This window comes from Sturnira hondurensis, unplaced genomic scaffold (genome assembly GCF_014824575.4).
Source record: "Sturnira hondurensis isolate 20B ecotype Veracruz unplaced genomic scaffold, ASM1482457v3 Scaffold0003693, whole genome shotgun sequence".
NCBI classification, from domain to species: domain Eukaryota; kingdom Metazoa; phylum Chordata; class Mammalia; order Chiroptera; family Phyllostomidae; genus Sturnira; species Sturnira hondurensis.
In genome coordinates, this window is record NW_028076324.1 from 4,257,752 (window position 1) to 4,275,552 (window position 17,801).

General features: G+C 47.5%; 1 protein-coding gene across 3 annotated transcripts in view; it reads left to right on the forward strand.

The window, feature by feature from the left end:
* RP1L1 (RP1 like 1) overlaps positions 1 to 17,801 on the forward strand; it is a 43,132-nt gene that overhangs the window by 5,988 nt on the left and 19,343 nt on the right. The window contains exon 2 of one of the 3 annotated variants that reach the window (XM_037042187.1): positions 14,161 to 14,292. The exons of the other annotated variants lie outside the window; for them this stretch is intronic. The gene's annotated coding sequence lies outside the window, so the exon portion shown is untranslated. The remainder of the gene's footprint in view (positions 1 to 14,160; positions 14,293 to 17,801) is intronic. 3 annotated transcript variants of the gene reach the window in all.

Genomic DNA, 17,801 nt, shown 5'->3' on the forward strand with positions numbered 1-17,801 from the left:
GTCTTAACATAACACAGAAACCAGCACTGGTGTCCACACTCTGGGTTTGAACCCAGCTTCACTCCTGAGCTGCTGCTTGCCTGGAGGTAGTTTCAATCTCTGAACCTCCATCTCTTCCATCACAACGTGGAGAGGATGACAGTGGGTCCTGCAGGGTGTGTGGGGAGCAGGCTGGCAGGGAACACGGCCCCCACACCGTGCTGATGCTCTGAGATGCTCATCGCCATGGGCTCTCAGCAACATCCTCCAGCCCGATGCCCATGGTGCTGTTTGCATGGCACCTTATGCTTTTCCTGACATGGTGTGGTCCTCACCTGTCTCCCAGACCAGACGCTAAGTTCTGGGCTCAGTCTGGGCCTGCTGAGTGAGGGAATGAAGATGGGACAGCTCACAGGGCGTTGCAGGACCAGGGCTTCCTGGGTAAGGCAAAGGGCAAGTGCGGGGGAGGAGAAAGCCAGTGTCATCAAGTGCCTCCCACGTGCACAGTGTGGAGTCTGAGTGCACTGGTGGCCCACATATGACGGGACCTGTCCTCTGCCTGGCCTGGTTGTGACATGGGGCTGCCCTTCCTGCAGGACAGGAAACAGTCTGCAGGGTGTGTCTCTGAGCACCCCCAGAGCCCATCATTTCCAGATGTCCCATTTCACAGTTGGGAATGAGGGGACCCAGGAAGCGGGAGCCGAATGCTCAAGGTCACGGAACTTCTTCCCTTTCTGGAGGCCTTTCTTGGCAGGATGTGTCCAGCCTGGAATGCGTTAGCCATGGTTCTCCAACCTGGCTGGACTTCTGAGTCACCAGCAGCCATAGCTCCTCCCCGTCCCCCATCACAGAGGTTTGCATTCAGTCTTGTGGCGTTGGCAAAATCTGTGACTTCAACCAAAACCTCATAGTTGGCATATACTAGGTGTTGAAGACTGGTGTTTGGGAACCACTGGCTGGGAGATCTTTACAGACATTAATTGAAGATTTCATTCTTTTCTATTTATTTATTTACTTACTTACTTTCTCATTCCAGTTATTTTTTCTCTCATTCCCACAAGAATCTGAAGAATTATAAAAAGCCAAGAGAGCACCGTATGGGGTCACTTGGTGTAAAAATTGAACAACATAAAGATAAATGGTCATTAGCACAAAAATCAGCCAAACTGGTTGTTATATAAGCTAACTACTGACCTGGCTGGACTTCTCCTCTTTGGTGGCGATAACAGCCCCGTGTTTACGCAGAGCGCTAGTTCAGTACAAGCAGGGGGCAGCTCAGGTGGGTCCTCACATGCAGCCGGGTTCAGAATTGCCGCTCTGGTCTCCACAGAACTCCCCCTAGTCACGGGCTTCGTGACATCCTTCGGGCAAGTCAGTAAAAGAGGTGGAGATTTTTTTATTTGAGTGGTGAAAAATGATGGGAAGGCTGAGGCCCAGAGTGGTAAGTGGACCAGCCAAAAGCTAGAGAGGGAAAGGGCTGCCTATGTGTTCGAGATGAGGTAGCCCCATTGGAGGAGACGCTGTTGTCACTGCTCTCCACGTGGTCGAGAACAGGGGTGAGTCAGACCCGTGTGGACACCAGCGCACCTGCAAAGGGCAGGGGTGCGGTCGGAGTGGGTGGGAGTGCTGTGGGCTGCCCAGCAGTGCAGTGCTGAGAGCGACAATTCAGAAGGCCACTGGCTTCCTGCGGAAGCATCACACACTTCCAAGATCAGCAGGCTCTTTAGGGGCCACCTTGTCTGGATTCTTCATTCTTTGAAGAAGAAATCAGAGTCCAGAGCAGGGGTATGAAGTACCCGAGTCATCACGGCCCAGTGAGACAGTGTCCAGCCACCTGGCCCCAGTCCTGAGCACTCCCTACGATGCCGTTGCCTGGTCCGTGAGTGGAGCCTGGGGCCTGCTGGGGAAGAGAGCCAGGGAGCAGCTGCAAGCTTCCCCAGGGTGCAGAATTAGGCCGGGTGCTCTCAGGACCCAACAGGGCCTCCTCACCTCTCAATCTACTTCCCTTATGATATACTTCCTTGTTGACAGATGCTGGAAGGTTCTACCCTCCATGACCACCACCCACTCTCCTTCTGCCCACCCCTGGCTCTGTTTTCCAGAATGACATGGACTGTACTCAGTTTTATTGCTTCATCTTGTAAGTCAGTTTCTTTAACATTCTAGCTGTTTCCATTCTCTGAATTTCCATGGACCTATCGACATGTTCCTGGAACTGGGTGCTCTGCACACTGCACCACCTGCCCAGGTGAGAGGTGGCCCGCAGGCCCCCGGGGGAGGAAGGACTGTTTTTCCAGCGCCCACATCAGGTTGTCAGCGGAACCAGGATCTCCTCTTTCCTGGTGCCAGCACCCCTTTCCTCTCCCAGGCAGGAAAGACCACATTCCAGCTTTTTCCCTTTTTTCACCTAGAAAAAGGGACAGGTGGGAAGGCAGTATTGATGTTTTTCTAGGACATTACTGTATGTGTAAATGCTTCCCCCCCTTTCTGAGAAGCCGGGAATGTGCCTCTCAACGCTGATCTCCAAGTCTCACAGCTAGCCCCACGCAGAGTGGCCATGCCTATGGAAGAAGTCAGGTTAGGAGCTGTCAGAAGGGGAAGATCTAACAAGAGCACCCACTGTGTCCAGGCATTGTCAAACACGTGCTCCCGTGTAGATCTTGGGGTCGCTGTTATCTTCTTTTTCAGCTGAGCAGACTGAGGCTTGAGGACCTTAGTTAATGTACCCAAGTTACATAACTACCAAGGGGGAGAAAAGCCAACCTTTGACTGCATGTGGCATCTCTCAGCTTCATTGTGCTTTGATTGAAGCTCTGGAAAAAAAGAAAAGAAGGGAAAAGGGAAATGAAAGACAAAGAACTTACCAAAATTTCCTCGTAAAAACCGATTTTTGTACTTTTTAAAAGTTGAGCATAGTTTTTCTAGCAGATGTTCTCTTGCTTATGCCTCCTAAAAGCACTCTGATTTCTTCTTAGCTTTCACTCAATTTATTGGGCACCTAGCTCAGGAGACCCGGGGCGCAGACCAGCCTTGTGTGACCCAGAGGTGCCTGGGCTGCCTGCTGGCACTTCCCGGCATGCTGTCAGAGTCTGAGAAACACTGTGCTGACATTTGAAAAATACTTCTCCAAAAACCAGATCTTTACTAAAACCTACCTAGAAGGAGTAATTTCATGGCAAAACCACCAACAGAACTTCTTCATCAATCTTTTCTCCCCATATTTTCCTAGAAGCTTTTCAAAAATTTTCTCTCTGGATCTTCACCAACTACATTCATTATTCTCTCTTCTTTTCCCTCACTTTCAACTTCCTAATTATTTCTGTTCCTTTTTAAATTTCTTGAGAGCTTTCTAACATAGATAAATCTAGGGTTTGTCTGTTCTTTCCATTCTGTAAACTTATTCCCTGCCCCTGAAGCACAAGCAACCCCCAGGCTGACAAATCACCTTTCTTCTCTCTTTGTGGGAGGGTGGGGATGTGGGGGTGGTAGGCACTATCTGGGAAATGAGCAGAGAAGTGTACTGGATTCCACTGTGGTGGCAAAATGGTGTCTGTAGCACCAGCCATCATGTATGTATTCCAGGCAGCTAGGAAGNATAAATCTAGGGTTTGTCTGTTCTTTCCATTCTGTAAACTTATTCCCTGCCCCTGAAGCACAAGCAACCCCCAGGCTGACAAATCACCTTTCTTCTCTCTTTGTGGGAGGGTGGGGATGTGGGGGTGGTAGGCACTATCTGGGAAATGAGCAGAGAAGTGTACTGGATTCCACTGTGGTGGCAAAATGGTGTCTGTAGCACCAGCCATCATGTACGTATTCCAGGCAGCTAAGAAGAGAAAAGAGCAAGAGGAAAGGGTTTTTAGCAACCTTGAAAGAGATTTCCTAGAAGCCCCTCCAAAAAACTTCTGCTTAAAACTCATTGGTTATCCTGATGTGAAAAGAAATTTGGGAAATATAATTTTATTTACTAGATATACTGCAGCTCTCAATAAATAGGATTTCTGTGAGCAAGAGAAAAATAAAGGGACAATGGGTATTAATAGTCCCTGCCACATATGGCAAATAAAATTAGTAAATAATAATTTTTGTCTTTGTCACTTTTGGGACTCTTTTTAGACCTCTGTAAAGAAAATTAAACCTTTTTTTCTGAGATAATTGTAGATGTATATGCAGATGTAAAAAATGGCACAGAGAGATCTCTTGTACTCTTTATCCAATTTCCCCCAATTGTAACATCTCATAAAACTAGAGTGCAATATCACAACCAAAATATTGACATTGATCAGTCACGGTACAGAGCACAGAGCACATTCACCACCATAGGGGTTCCTCATTCTGCCCTTTTACAGCTGCACCCACTTCCTTCCCTCACCGAGGTACTATTCATCCATTCTCCATTTCCATAGTTTTGACATTTCAAGGGTGTTCTATAAATGGGTCATAGAGCAAGCAACATTTTGCATCGTCATTTGTTGTGTGCATGAATGCTTTGTTCCTTTTTTATTGCTGAATAGTATTCCATTGTAAGGATGGCCCACGGTGTGTTTAACTGTTCAGTCATTGAAGGACATCTGGGTTATTTCTAGTCTTTGGCTATCACAAATAAACTTGTGCACAGGTTTTTGCGTGAACCTTAATTTTCATATCTCTGGGATAAATGTCCAAGAGAACACTGCTGGGTCACATGGTAGTTACATGTTTAGTTGGTAAGAAACTTCCAAACTTTTTAAAAATATATTTTATTTTTTTGCTTTTTTAAGATTTTATTTATTTATCTTAAGAGGGGAAGGGAAGGAGAGAAGGAGAGAAATATCAATGTGTGGTTGCCTCTCATGTGTCCCCTGCTGAGAACTGGCCCACAACCCAGGCATGTGTCCTGAAGGAATTGAACCGTGATCCTTTGGTTCGCAGGCCAATGCTCAATCCACTGAGCTACACCAGCCAGGGCCCAACCTGTTTTTTAAAGTGACTGTACTGTTTTATATTCCCACCAGCAGTGTGTGAGTGGCCCAGCTTCTCCACATCCTTGCCAGCCTTTAATGGGGTCAGTCACAGTTTTTTTATTTTGGTCATCCTAATGGGTAGGTAAAGATGATCTCATTGTGATTTCAATTGCATTTGCCAATGGCTGATGCTGTTAAACATCTTTTTACCTGCTTAGTTGCCATTCATATTTCATCTTCGGTGAAGTGTCTGCTTGTGACTTTTGCCCATTTTCCAACTGCTGTGTCTCGAGACTTCACTATGTAGTCTAGACACTAATTCTTTGTTAGACATACGGTTTGTCATTTTTCTCTTCCATTCTGTAGCTTGTCCTAGCATCCTCTTAACAGGGTCTTTTGCAGAACAAATGTTTTAGATTTTGATAAGGTTTGATTTAATCAAGTTTTTTTTCCCAGATCATGTGTTTGAGTCTGAGAACTTTTAAGTAGCCCTAGATCCTGACAGTTTTCTATACTTTTTTAAACGTTTAATTTTTTATGTTTTACAGTTAATTCTGTGATTCACTTTGCATTAATTTTGTAGAAGATAAGAAGTCGAGGGTAATTTTTTTACTATGGATGTCCAATTGGTCCAGTACCTTTTACTGAGAAAGTTTTCTTTTTTCATTTTGCATCTTTGTCAAAATCAGTTGAATGTATTTCTGTGAGTTTATTTGGGGGGATTTTATTTTGTTTCATTCGTATATGTGTCCATGCCTCCAACAATCCATTCTTGGGCTTTTAAAAGAAAATTGTTTCTACGACTTAGAGTGATATAGTACATTATAGAATATTGAAAATATATTGAAAAGCTTTTAAAAAAATTACCTACAGGTACCATCATTGAAAAAACAGAATTATAAGCACTTTGGAGTGTTTTATTCATACATTTTTAAATTTTAATTTTTAATTAAAAAATTTTTATTTACTTATTTTTAAAAAGAGGGCAAGGGAAGGAGAAAGAGAGGGGGAGAAACATCGATGTGTGGTTGCCTCTTGCACATACCCTGAAAGGGAACCAAACTTTCAACCCAGGCATGTGCCCTGACTGGGAATTGAACTGGCAGCCCTTTGGTTTGCAGGCCCACACTCAATCCACTGAGCCACACTAACCCAGGCACATGCATATTCTTTAAAATGTGTCCTTTTCCTTTGTTATTCTCATGTTTATACAGTGTATTAGTATGGATAAGCTAGGTAATGCTACAAATCTCAGTGGCTTAACCCAACAGAAATTTACTTCTCTTTTGCACAGGCTCGTTGGCAATCCAGGCCTCCCACTGCGGCTATTGTCCTACAGGTGGTGACTCAGGCATCCAAGCTGCTTTAATTGACTCTGCTGTGCCAGCCTGAGACATCCGCATTCACTGCCTCAGTAGAGTAATGACAGGGGTCACATCTGCTCACATTTCATTGTCTAGAGCTGGTCACGTGGCCCCCTCACTGTAGGGAACAGAAAGACTGGTCATGTACCAGGAAAGAGGAATATAGTGCAGGGTAGAACATACGGCCTTGCATTGGCTCCATATTGGATGAAAAATGTTGTGTTTCATTTTATAGGTTAACATAACAATTTCTTTCCTACTGCTTCTTCAGAAAATTTTAGAATGGTTTACAGCCTAGAAAAAAATCTTGGCATTTGAAGAAATAAATCTTTTGTTATCTGGAAAGTTGATTTACGTAAAATGGCTTGTTCTCTAACCGTCTGAGCTATATGAGGCCTCACTGTGGGAACAGCATCATTGCCGAGACGAGAAGGACTGAGTGGAGCACTGGTATCACGCGGCTGTACTTCCTGGACCAGTCTGCGGCTCCTCACTCTAGAGTCTCCCACTTCACATGCTGTCTTTCCTACGGCCCGCCTCATTTCGTGGTAGAGTTGTTTGTTTTTAACTAGAATAAAGTAAAATTGAAAGGCAAATAAGGAAAAGACCCAGACCATTTAGCACCCTGTAGTAAATACACTCCATGTGACATTCTACCAACACCATCCCCTAAGAGGAGAAAAATGTCATAGGGTCTTTGCTCATGCTGTTCCTTCTACTTAAAATGCTTTTCATTCTGCCTTTGCCCAGTTAAATGCCATTCATCTTTTGGATTTGTTGTGTGAGGATACCTTGAAACGTTGGTAGTCTAAGTCAGTTCAGGTAAGCTTTCCTTAGGGTCATGAAACAGAAATGGGCATGCTAAGATGCACAGTTTATTAAATAAATTGAAAACATCAGTGGGAAGCAAAGGGAAAGAGGTGGATAGGTGAACACAACTGCATTACCTGAATCCTAGGTTACACAGTGGCCATGGTCATGTTCTCTCTCTCTGTGTCTCTCTCTCTTTCCTCCTCTCCCACCCTTTCCCACTCCTCTCTCTTTCTTATATTACCTTTCCTGCTGCTGATGGGGTTACAAAGACCAGAACTAAGGGCAAAGGGCCTCTGCAGACAAAATGTGTGCTTGCTCTGTCGTGAGCACAGGTGAGAGCAGCTGGCCCCAGCTGCCCAGCTGTGGCTCCTCCATTAATCTTTTGAGCATCTACTGGGTTTATTTGTGTCTTTCTGTCTGGTCAGCCCCCTTATTTGTCCTCAGCTGTGGTCCTAACAATTCCAACCCTCAGACAATCTGAGTAGGAATTCTTATCTGAGTTTGTAAGAAAAAAATATCAAAGGAATGAATTATTGCAATTCTTTCTTTAACTTTCTTCCTTTGTGATACACTCAAATTCCTGTTTAAGTAGCCAGCATCCACGGAAAGTTCCTACTCCATCCTCCCCAAGTGCCTGTGGATAAATGGAAGTGTGTTGGCATGCATGCTTAATTTGCATAGGCCAAGTTTAGCCTGCTTTGTGTTCACATATTTAATCCACATAAGGCATACCTGAAACTGGCAAAATATTGCAAAGCAGGTATTTTCCAATTGTTCTTTCCCATCGTGGATTTAGGGCATGTTCCCTGGGCCTGTATCTGTACCTCTTAGGTTGCCCTGTCCTCTCAGGCCATCATCTCCAGGAGTGGGTGCCATTGCCACTCTGCAGAGGGCACTGGCCCTGGGGCTGCCGACGAGAGGGTGGGGCCATCCCAAGAACTAGTTCCTTATCAGGAGGATACAGAGCCCTGAAAATCCCCCCACCCCCGGAGCCTGTGTTTCCTTTTGGATCTCTGAGCATCTTTGATCTTGAAACTAATCCATTTTTCCTCTCTCTCTTCCTATTTCCCCCTTCTCTTCCCCCTCCTGTCTCAACCAATTTAGGGAAATAAGAGCCTATGTGGGAGATAAGTTCCCACAAATAACAGCTGCATTAACTCCTTCCTTGCAGGAAAGCCTAGCCAAGTTGTAATTAGCTGGAGCATCTCATATGGATCGACAAGAGTGCTTAACTACAGGGGACATTCTTTTGACTATATTTTTATTGATATGATATTTTCTCTATTTATTGCCAAAAAGACCTAGGAGAGTCTTCTGGTTGCCATATGACATCACACACAGTAAGTGCTCATCTTAAATTTATCATCCAATTGGCTTGATTTCAGTGTATTAGATAAAGAGCTCCACTCCAGGGCAAGAGGACCCTGTCACTCAGCAGATTCTGTGACAAGCTGCAAGGTTGGGGACTACAAAGCTGATGCCTCCTGAGTTGTGTGAGCACTGACTCTGGGTCCTGAAACCTGACCCAGAAAGTTCTACTCTCTCCTTACCTGCTCCATGGACCTTTCTCCTCTCCAGGTCTCAAGGTCTTGTGCACTAAAATGCTCTGTCTCAGTTACAAGGTTGCTGTGGGGTCTGCTGAGAGTAGGTGAAGGAGCTTTGTATTCTTCAAAGGGCTCCCCCAAACAGGGCCTTTGTCACAGCCTCAGGTCCCACAGCTGGGCTAGCTTGTAAGCTGTTTCCAGGATCTGTGCAGACAGACTGCCCTTCGCCCTGCTCACTCTGACTCCCCTGGCAGCTTCCCGAGGGGCATCTGTGCCCAGCCAGCCTCAGTGACAGCAAGGGTGAGCTGGTTCCGACCTGCTGCAGCATCAGGCCCAGCTCTGAATCACCCAATCCCAACTAAGAGCATTTCTGATTGCTTGACCGCTGACCTCCTGCAGCTGGATTATCAGATGTGGCTTTGGGGAATAGGCTTGTTTATAATGCCAGAGACAAAGGGAGGAAACACAGAGCAGTTAAAACAACAGTCCTTCCTGTTGCTCCAGCGCCTTTCATCCGAGGAGGTCATTTTGAAGCAGCTCCTGGGGCTGGCGGAGCCCTGAAATGCCATTCCAGGGGGAAGAGGAAGAAGGAAGGCACTGACTGCAGGAAGGGTGCAGGTAATCCTGCTACGGCCCTGCAGGGCAGGTGTCGATGTGTCTACTGTATGCGGGAGTGGTGTCAGGGTCACTCATGAGTCTAAGTTCAACTTTCTGCAGCTGCCATAGGGTAGTACCAGGGCTTTGAGGGGGTCTGGCTGACTCCAAACCCATTTCTCCTCTCTTTGCCTCATTTTGCCATCCTTATGCTGAACAAAGCAAGCTTTAAGCTACCCCACATGCCCCCAGAACCCCTCTTCAGTGCCCAGGCATGAAGTGTCCTGGAGTCTTTGTCACAGACTCAAAAATGGAGACTATTGGAAGGATCCATAATCATCACTGAGTCCAAGTAACTGGTTTTTCGGATGAAGGGATCGAGGGCCAGAGAGGTGCAGCAACTCACCCACACTCACACAGCACTCCACACCTCACCGGCAGGAGGCAGGTCATCCACACAGAGCTGCTGAAAATGTGAGGGAATTAGTGGCAGAGCTGCACGTAAGCCCAAGACCCCCTCTCCCAGTCTGGACTCAGCCTGTGTCAGCCCTGTCAGTGGGGGCAGTGCTGTCCACAGGTCAATGAGGTGGCCTGACCTGGGGTCTCTACTTGAGCCTGCTGCCTCCAAGCATTCCACCTACTGACCACCAGCTGATCTTGAGTCACCGCTATTCATGTTTTTAAAGTAACCAATACTCATTTTGAAGTAGTTCCAAACTGCTGAAAAGTTGCAAAAGCTGAACCAAGAATTCCCACCTCCTGCATCATCTCTGCGAGCGCCCATTATCCTCCCCACCTGCCTCCTTCACCAGCAGCCCTGGGCAGGGAGGGGAAGGGACGAGAAGACTGGAGGAGGTGGGGTGCTATTAGTGTTGTTTAAATCAGAAGGTTTTCCCTTTCTCTGTTTCACGGTTGCCTGGAGAGTAGAACATTAAAGAACTCTGTCCTGAGAAGTCTTCTTTCTTGTAAATGCCAAGGACCCAGTTGGTACCCAGTAGGTAATTGTAGAATGAACTGTTCTCATATAATACCACAGTTCCACTAGTTATGGTCCCTTAATACTCCCAAGAGGGAACAGGAGGTACGTGAAACATTGGATCTCAAGGGCTGGGTGGGAATGACAAGGCTTGGTGGTAGGGTGAGAAAACCCATGGGTTAACTTGGGAAGCTGCTAGATGCCTAGAAGGCGATCCTCTTAGAGGAGGTGATGGGATCACAGTCCACTGAAGCTCCAAGGTCACTTGGAAAGCGCCTGGGCCTTTGTCTCCTCCCCCACTTTCCCAGTGAGACAAAGTGACATCTTCAGGACAAGCAATGGTCATGGCAAAATTGGATGCAGAGCTAGTCTTCTGGCTCTCAAGCTTTTCTTGTCCCCCTCACCCCCAGTTCAATTGTTCTGTCCACTTATTACCATTGGCCCATGTTAATGTAGCAGAGAGGGGACAAAAAGCTCACAAATGGTGCACACTTTCACCCAGGCATGGCAGGGAAAAGCTGGCTAAGGAGGCTCAACACCACCCAGGGCCTGGGCGGATGCATTCCTGAGGGAGGTGGGCCTCTAATTCCCAGTGAGGAGGGTCTCAAGGAGCCTGGAGAGGCCGTGCCTATTGGTGTCTCTTGAGAAGGGGAAATCCCAGTTGGGGGTGGCAGGCTCATACCAGACAGAAGAGTCATAATGTCTAGAGGTGGATTTGCTCCCCCCATGGGTGGGGGTGGGGAGCCACTGGCCTGGTGGCTTCTGTGTGTGGCTCCAAGAATGCTGGAGCAACTATGCCTGCAGATTGCATTCCGATTGGGATGTCCACTAAACCCTTGGGCAGTTTCCTAATTCAGCAAGAGCCCGGGGACTGGGTACTCTCCTGCCATCTGCTCTGTCAAGTCTAGGGTCTCCTTTAGCTCCAGCCAGGAGTACCTGAGCAATACCAGTAACTTTGGAGTGACCCTGGACAATCATGAAAACCAAGTTCCCCGTGACGCAGCAGCACACTCAGTATCCACCTTCTATATGCCGACTGTCTTTGCTTCCTTTGATTTGATCTTCCTCAACTAGTCACAATCACAGAGAATGCGTTCATGTGCTGGTCAAAGCCTCAAAGATGCTGGTGAAGATAAGGTTGCCCTGTAGGGTGCCTCTTGTCCTGCAGTCCAGGTGCTGAGCATCTTGCTGTTCTTGTCAGCAGCCTCAGTTGCTGCTCCCTGTTAGATCCTGGGAGAGCGTGGATTCTGAACTGTTTGCAGAAGAGACGGGTAGACCTGTGTTTGAGCCCGTGTAGGAAGTGAGTGAGCAGAGTTGTGTCAGATAGGAGCCAAGGGTAACCTCCCCCTCAGCAGGTGCCTCCATCACTTCTTTTTTGCTCAGACAGCTGTGCTGGGGTCCAGCCTGACCCTCTGAGCCCTGTCTGCTCTGCTTCAGAACCCGAGGCTGCCTCTACCCTGCAGCTGGGACTGTGTGAGGATTTTTTACAATAATAGGAATATGCCTGTAGCAGTGGCCCACCATGAATTAGTGGTTACTACATGATTTGACATGGGTCTGGAGAACTTTTCAGAGTAATCTGGGTCACAGACTGCAGGTTTGGGGCCCCTCCTGGTGCTTTGAGATTGACACCAGATTCAAAAAGGATAAAAATGGTGGCATTTTACTTCTCTCCCAGGACTGCAGGCAACTCTGGGTAGGCTGTTGACTCCCCAGTGCCTCCCCAGAGTATGGCATATAGTAGGGTGATGGAGAGTATTTATGGAGCTGAAATACACTTAAGGTTTCAGAGCTGTTGCTGGTGCCCCTGCCCACGGTTTCCTGTGGCTGGAAGCGGAACTCATGAGGGGCATTTGGCTTGTTCAATCTCTGTTTGACTCTCCACATCTATTCTTAGTCCTTGACCTAGGAGTTTGACCTCTGTGGATTGCCTCATGGTCTCCCTCACCCTCTGGTTTCTTATTGGGTTTGCCAATGGGAGACACTGGCTGGAAATCAGAGGGCAAGAGGAGAGAGAAGGTGGGGTATGTGTTTGTTTCCTCAGCCCCTGCCAGGCCATAACTTCGGCAGCATCTGCATTCCTTTACTCAATTGGGTGGCTGTTCTGTAGCTTCAGCTCTCACTGGTCCAGCAATGCTGCTCCCCACCCCCGTCCCTTCAGGGCCAGGGGCAGTAGCAGCTCCCCACTGTTGCTGTCTCCTAGTTGGAGACAACTAGTTGTCTCCTAGTTGGCCATTCCTTGTTGGACACAGAGTGTTGGACACTCTGCCATGTTTCTTATCTAACCTCTCTCCAATTAACCTTGTGGCTGTGCCCCGTGTTTCCCACAGGCAGATGCCACCAAATGCTGACTCTCACCCTCAGAGTGACTCCTGGGGGCCAGTGGCTCCAGGCCCTGTGCTTCTGTGTGGGAGGTGGAGCCCAGCAGCATAGATAAGTGAGGGCAGTGGCTGAGGTACCACTGTAGATCCCACAGTCTCAGCCTAAGGAGGAGTGAGTAGAAGCTAATGACTAAGAGGTAGGCTGAGCCATCTCAAGGGACAGGTAGGTCAGTTTGGCCCCAAATATGGACAGATCATCAAAGGGTCCTCAAAGGCTTTTAAATCCTGACATGGACCACATTGACCCTATATCAGGTCAGCCTCAGACTAAGAACCACACGGCCATTCTTTCTAATGAATGTTCATTCACTTACTCATCCAGACAATCAACACATATTCCCTGAGCCCCTACTATGTGCTGTGCACTGTACTATGCACTGGGGACCCCAAAATAAATGGCCTAACTATATCCTAGCGTACTAGAAGAAATAAGCTGTATATGCACATGACAATTACACAGCCGGCATGAGAATGAGAGAGAAAGCGATAAAGTACTGTACAAGTTCAGGGGAGAAAGAGGACATCAGGATGAACTAGGGCATCCCCTCCCCTGATTTCGGGTGGAGAAAGCCACATAAATCAGTCAGTTGGGTCATATAGCCAAGAGCTGAGTGTTTACCAATGAACTACACCACATGGGAGACCCGATCATTATTGCTGTCTCACTATGGCCCATGTACTTCACAACCATCATTTCAAACCTGGTAAATACTTTTATCCCCAGTGTGCCCAGCAAGCTCCAAACTCCAGGTGAGGCTCCCCACCGTCTCTCCTACATGCACACATCACAGACAAACTGCTTCCACCCATCTCCCAGAGGAGAAAAGGCTGATAGAATGCTTGGTCTCCATCCCAGTGGAGGGCCATGGAGGAGAGGGCCAGCCAGCTATAACTAAACCTAAATGGGGGAACAGGGATTTCCTGCCAGGGTTACACTTCATGGTTGTAGCCCCAGGTTCTTTTTTACAGCATTTGTTAGAATCAGGATGTGGCAGTTAACTTTATGCTTTAACACGACTGGGCTAAAGGATGCCCAGGTAGCTGGTGATACGTTATTTCTGGTTTATCCATGAGTCTGGTGTTTCTGAGATCAACACTGATTCAGTAAACTGGGTAAACAAAGAAGATTGCTTTCCCAATGTGGGTGGCCTCGTCCAGTCCACTGAGGGACCAAGTGGAACAAAAGGATAGAGGAAGGGAGAATTCTCTCTCTGTTTGAGCTGAGACCTTTGTGTTTTTCTGTCCCCGGACATCAGCACCCCTGTCCTTGGGCCTTCAGACGCTAGGAGGACCTACAACAGCTCGCTTGGTTCTCAGACCTGTGGACTCCCTGGGCCCCCGCTTACAGAAGGTGGATCTAGACTTCTCAGCCTCCATAATCACATGATTCAATTCCTCATAATGAGTCTTCTGTGTATCCCTATATATCTTATTGGTTGTTTCTCTGAAGAGCCCTGATGAATACACAGAGACAGTTGTGAAAACATCACCCCCTCCCCAAGCCTTCATCTCTGCCTTGTATTTGGACAAGGTCTGTTCCCATCTTTGCTTCCTTTCCTTCCCCAACAGGACCTGGCCTCTGGTGCCCCCCCCCCCCCCACCGCAGGCCCCTCCCCCACCATCTTCCACTGTGTGAAGCATGATGACAAAATGACAAAAACATTCTCAAGGAAACGAGCTGCCCCGCTCACGGAGGCCACCGTAAGTGTCGGAGAAAGCAGGGTTTGGAGTTATTCATTCTGCTTCCATGGAATGAGTCCAAATCTGTGCTGGGCCGGTTCCCCCCTTCCTGTTTTTCAATCCAGACACTTGTCGTCACAGCATGGTTCTCGCGGCGGCGCAGAATCTTGACGGGTCGGTTATCCTTGGGTTTTATTTCATCATGAACAGGCTGTTTCTCTTCTGCCTTCAACCGGTCTTCATCCACAGAAGCAACCCCACAGGGTTGGGATGGGGGAGTGCAGGGGGAAAGAGCATGGCATTTGCAGTCTGAAGGGCCGCTGAGTCTTGCCTATCATTCATGACCCTGAGGGCAAGAGACAAACAAACCCTGGAACTATGCCAGCCCTTGGACTTCTCCTTTGTTCAGTGGGGTTCCCAGCCTCCCCTCTCCTTGTAGGTTAGCCGTCCTCAAGCATGCTCCCAGTCTTGAATCCCATGAACAGAACCATTTTCCTCTCCTGTAACAGCATAGATTCATTCTGCCTGTTTAGAACTATGTGAAAGATTACATACTGTATGATTTCTTATGGATAGTTAAGGATTCTTTAGGTGCTGGGAACTCTTGCTGAGCTGTGGTTGTGCATCCATTATATATTTCAAAGAAGTGCCCTCTCCCTATTGTGTGTGTGTGTGTGCTCATGTGTTTGGTACTGTTGCCATGACAACATCCCCACTTGGGCCTTACTCTCCTTAGACCCTCCAACCCACCCTGCTGCTTGATCTCAGGTGATCACTGTTTTCGTGGCATCATGCCCCTGCTCAGAAGTCCTCCAGGGCTCCCAACTGCAGTGTCTGCTTCATGTGTGACACATTCTCCCCCACACCAGGCAGTGCCATCACGTCTGAGATTCAGGCATCTGCTCCATCAAGCGGGGCTCCATTCCCATAGCTGCCGCAGGCCTCACCCTGCTCTGTCAGTCAGTGCACAGCTCTGCACCCCCCAAAGGCTTACCTGGAGGTTCCAGTCAAATTCTCTGGATGCCATGACCAGTCTCTCCCTTTAGGACCTTCTGTTGGACTTGGACTTGACATCACACGGGCTGGTGTGCGGTTGAGGCCAGGCGTGGCTTTAGCTCCGTGGTTTTCAGCACTGGCTGAGAGTCAGCTGGGAAGCTTTTGAAAGAAACTGAAAACATTTTTAAATACTAAAAATTGCTTGGGCCTCAGGCCAACCAAAGACTCTGAAGGTAAAGTCTGGGTGTCAGTACTTCCAAAGGCTTTCCAGGAGTCATGGGCTGAATTGTGTCCCTGTCCCCACTACACCCCACCCTGCCACGTTCATACGTACATTGAAATCCTAGTCTCCAGTCCCCAGTGCCTCCACATGGGATGGTATTTGGACATAGAACTTTTAAAGAGGTAATTAAGTTAAATGAGGTCATTTATCAAGGTGGGCCCTTATCCAATATGCCTAACTGGGTAAGAAGAGGAAATTAGGACACAGACACACACAGAGGTTCGAACCTGTAAAGACACAGGGAGAAGATGGTCATTTACAAGCCAAAGACAGAGGCCTCAGAAGAAACCAACCAACCCTCTGACACCTTGATCTTGGACTCCCAGCCTCTAGCACTGTGAGGAAATATGTCTGTTCTTGAAATGACCACACGATTCCACTGCACGTCCAGAAAGCAGCCCTTCCTCCAGCCGCCCTGATCTCCCCGACCCCACCTCCCAGCTACATCATAATCGTCCTGAGGGCTGGAGGGAGCTGTGCCTTTTGAGTCCCCCTGTCTCTAGTTGGTTATTGTCCCACTGGGGACTAATGACCTGTTCTGCCACAGTCCGTGGCCTCTACGCCCCTCTCTCCATGGTCCTTTACTCCTGATATCCTCGTTGTCCTTGGAGATGCTCCAGACTTCTTTTTCCCCAGTGTGTTTTACGCTTATCATCTTGGCCAATTTGGCATCATAAAAAATTTGTATCATTTTCTGTTAAAGGCCTTTCTCTTGCTCCAGGGATCCCAGACTTAGTTGGCATGCCTAGTATTTTCTCTTATGTTGTGTAAACAATGAGGAAACTTCAGGAAAATTAGCAGTGAGGCTACCAGGGCAGACACATGGAAGGTGCCAAAACATTGGTGACATCATGGAGCTTCTGTACCAGCTCAGAATGTCTATTTCTAGAATTCTTTTATGTGAGAAGATAAATAAAGGTCTACCTGGTTTGAGTCATTTTGGGAGCAGAGTCCCTGTTACCCGCAGTTAAGCAGTTTCTGACCCAGCAGTCATCTTGGGATCACTCTAGTTGTTTGAAATTTGTTTAATTTTTTAAAAAATTTATTTCTTTAACTGTTGTTCAAGTACAGTTCTCTGTTTTTTACTCCCATCCCAGCCCACCTCCCCCCCATGCTCCCTACTCCCTCCCATTTCCACCCCGCTTAGTTTTTGCCCACGTGTCCTTTATACTAGTTCCTGTAAACCCTTCCCCTTTCCCCCTGGAATCCCCTGCCCTCCCCCCTCTGGTCCCTGTCAGCCTGTTCTCTATTTCAGTGTCCTTGGTTTTATTTTGCTTGCTTGTTTGTTTTGTTGTTTAGGTTCCTGTTAAAGGTGAGATCATATGGTATTTGTCTTTTCCCGCCTGGCTTATTTGTTTTCTAAGTTGAGCTGAGATCAGCCTCAGTGTCCTAGGAAAAGCCTGGCCATTCTTTACTCCAAGTTCTGCCCTCTAGGGTCACCCCAAAGAAACCCAGTCCCTTCCTCCTGTCCAGCATTGACTTTTTTCATCTTGATGAAAAAAAGTCTGTACTTCATATCTTTGATGTAATGTCTTTACTTCGTATCTTCCACTTGCAATTAATTGTATATTTGTTGGACCACAGGACCCCTAGTTGCTTCCTCAGCTGCTCAGGCCCATGGGCAACCCACGGGTATGCATCCTGCTTGTGCCTTCACAGAGCATCTCAGCTACCTCCCGCCCATGGCATGTGCTGGACTTCCACTTTCCTTGGCTGTTTATATGTTCCCTCTAGACACTAGCCCATGGTCAGGCAAGAGAGCTCTCTGCCTTTGGGTTATCCTGTCCCCATGTTATTATTGTCTTATTCTTTGCTGAGCTGCTCCTCACCTTATTCTTAGCAATGCATGGTCTCCCAAGCATTATTTATTCAGCAGCAGGGACAGAACCAGAAGCACTTACAGCTTACAAGGAGCTCAGACAGCCCGCTTTGCACATTCTACACTGCATTTTCAGCCCTGTAAATTCAGGCCATCTTATTAGCCTACTTCCCCTGTTGATAAGAGCTATCTAGAGAATATTAGTAAGTGGGGGTAGGGAGGGGAAGACAGGAAGGTACTGTAATGCTGGTTTTGTTTTTGTTTTTGTTTTTTTGGACACAGTTTCCAAGGACTCTAGTTCCTGTGTCAATCTCAGGGTTCTTCCAGACTTAAGTCTCTTTTCCTGAGGTGTAATGAATGTCCCCTTCCTTTATCACCAGAAAGACAGGGAGCCATTTTTGGAAAACTTTTCCCGGCAGCTACAGGTTGAAC